Here is a 2,939-nt window from a genome sequence, read left to right as displayed (position 1 = left end):
ATTCCAGGGCAGTTGGTGGACAGCCATCGGTCTGGGCAGGGGACCAGGGGGGCAGAGGGAGCTGATGAGTCAGTGTTAGGAAGGGCATCCCTGGGCAGTGGAGAAAGAGGGGTGGCTGTGTGTGTGCACCTGGGGATGGAGTGCGGTAGCTGCCAAAGTGTAATAGGGAGTCACATTTCATAGCTTCTGTTAATTTTTTTATGCTCAGAAAGATTGAGGAAACCTGGATAATCGAAATCACAGATCGACCTGGAAGAAAAAAAAATCATTATTTAAACCAGGTGTATGTCCCATCAGATCCTTCCCTGGGCATGTAAGAGTGTCAGGGATGGTTTGAAAAGTCTGCAACTTTGATTTCTCTGTGGAAAGCGAAAAGATGAGAAGTAGAAAACCCGAGGAGGAAAAGGGGAGAAGCAGAGGCTACTGGGAAAATCCTTAAGGTAGAATGAGCAGGCTTTAGAAGGCTGAGTTGGCTATTAACTCTTAAAAAGTAAACAACAATAAAGCTTGGGCTGTAGCTATGAGTGAGGACCAACAGAGAGTCAAGGGCTGGGACACTGATATTCATCTAGTTTCTGGACATCCAGTACCAGCTGCCCCATGTGGGTCCTTTCACAGGAGGCCCCAGAAGGAGCCTCTTACGGACAGAGACTGGTTTTGTATACATCCAACCCTCCTTCTGGTGCCCTCGGCCTCCTGAGGGATAGATGCTCACTCTCTGGTACTGATGAATTAGACGGGGCCAGCCACATGCAGAAAAGGACAAGGAAGCAAGAAAAACATGGGGAAATGAAGAGGGAAGGGGGTTAAGAAGTGACATGGAGGTGGAGGAAGCTGGGCCTGGAAGAGAAGGGGATAAGTATATGAAAAATGTTAAAAGAATAGTCAGTCAACAAACATTTACTGTGCACCAACTATACATCAAGCAATGTGGTGGGAGTGGAAAGTGCCATGGTGGACAAGACAAATGTAAGGATTTTAAGGGTGGGGAATGAGTAACTTTTTAAATTAGAAATGGGAGAAAGTGACAACCTAGACCAGGAAGAGGTTGAAAGCGGTTGGAAACAAGAAGGGAAATATCACCCAGGGAGAAACTGTCCCCAGGTACACCCGGAAAAGAGATGTTTCTCCTAGTTGACACTGAGACACATGGCTGGAACCGCTTGTTGGCCCCTGCTCTACGAAGAAGATAGAAACAGGTAGGGTGGGCAGGGGAGAAATTCTGGAAGGGGACGGATAGGAGTGGGGAGAGGTGGAGGGTACAGACTGTTCATAGTTGTTCACTTGAGCACCCCCAGCGGAAGATTCTCTGGGCCAAAGAGCGGTTCTCTAATTTGGTTGCTTGTTGGAATCACCTGAAGAACTTCTTAATACCGTCACCAGGGTTGCACCCCCAGAGGTTCTGATTTCCTTGGCCAAGGATGTGACTTAGACTTTAGAATACAGTAAAAGCTCTCTAGTGAGTCTAAAGTGTGGCCAGGAGAAAGCTGGCATTAGGGGCTGGCAGCCTGGCCTCTTTTCTCTCTGTGGAGTACGGGACCACCCTGACAGAAGCAATCTGTGAGAAGAGAAATTGTGTGGTGGCTTTAGGGTGTTGTAAATAAGGCTCAAAGACTCCAAAGGTCCTGACACACATATAAGGGGGTCCTCTCCTTAGAAGGCATCCCCTTCCCTGTCTGTGCCTCTGGTAAAAACAAGAAAAATGGCAGCTTTTAAAAGGAACGAACCATTTAAGTAACTCAAAACTGCTGCCAGATTCTTCTAAGTTTTTGCACCCTGTCCCCTGACCCACACACATGCAAACTTTTTTTTTTTTCCCACTTCTGCTGTCTTCATGATGGGGCCTCTGGGGTGGGGAAGCACAGCTGCCCCAGCTTTCGTCCAAGATGTTTGGCAGCCGCCCAGCAGGATGTTCAACTCCACCTCCCCCCTCAAAAATCCATGCACCCCAATATAGCTGAGTCATTGAAACCGGGTGGAGTTCTTGGCTTGACAGTGAAGCAATCTTAACTTGAAAAGTGGCCTGGGAACAGAATGGATGGTCTACATAAACAAGTCATATGTAGATGTAATTGTATGCAAATATTCATTCTTTAACTCAGCATACATTTCCTGCCAGTCCTCTAGTACTGGCCTGAAACCTTCCATGGCAGCTCACAGTCTAGTAGGGAAGTCAGAAGTAAAAATAAGTGTGTAATGCCATGGGACTGAGTGAAGCTCTTTGCATGTGCCAACAGCAGTCCAGAGAAGGAAAAAGCTATGGCTCAGCGTGAGTTCAGACCTTGAGCAGGTTCTTGAAGGATGCATAGGAGTTTACCAGGAGAAAGAAAGGATAGAGTAGGAAGAGAAATAGATGCAAAAGTGTTTAGGAACTGTGCAATCTTTCCTGGAGGCATAAAGGTAGGATTTGTGGAAAGGGAATAGGGTGGCAGAGGGAGATAAAGTATAAAAAATAAAGAAAGCACATGGACATTGTTTGCTAGAAAGGAATATGGACTTTTTATTCAGAAGGGGGCAGGGAGCCAGTGAAGGATCTTAACTAGAGGAGTGTTGTCTTTTGAAACCTTGTCTTTTCAGAGGCTAAATCTGAGAGGGGTGACTGGGAAGAGACTATTAACATTTTTTCAACAATTACAGTATACTGGGCATTCTGCTCTGTATTTTATCACACCAACCCTTTATGACAGTGCTCTTCAAACTGCCAGTCATGATCAAGAAAAGGAAGAAAGGAAAGGAGGAACGAGGGAGGGAGGGAAGAATAAGATATGACAGGATAGAAAATATCGGTGCACTTCGCGTAGGAAGGGTAAATACTGTTCTCCAAAACTTCACTCTCATGGGAGTATATGTGTACTGGGTCAGCATGCAAATGTATTTCTTATCGTGGGGTTAAGATTAAAAAAAAAAACAAAACAAAAAAAACCAAACCACTGCTGCTC

This window comes from Camelus dromedarius, chromosome 16, assembly GCF_036321535.1.
Source record: "Camelus dromedarius isolate mCamDro1 chromosome 16, mCamDro1.pat, whole genome shotgun sequence".
Taxonomy (NCBI): Eukaryota; Metazoa; Chordata; class Mammalia; order Artiodactyla; family Camelidae; genus Camelus; species Camelus dromedarius.
The sequence above is the reverse complement of the archived record's forward strand: the minus strand, read 5'-3'. Positions refer to the sequence as shown.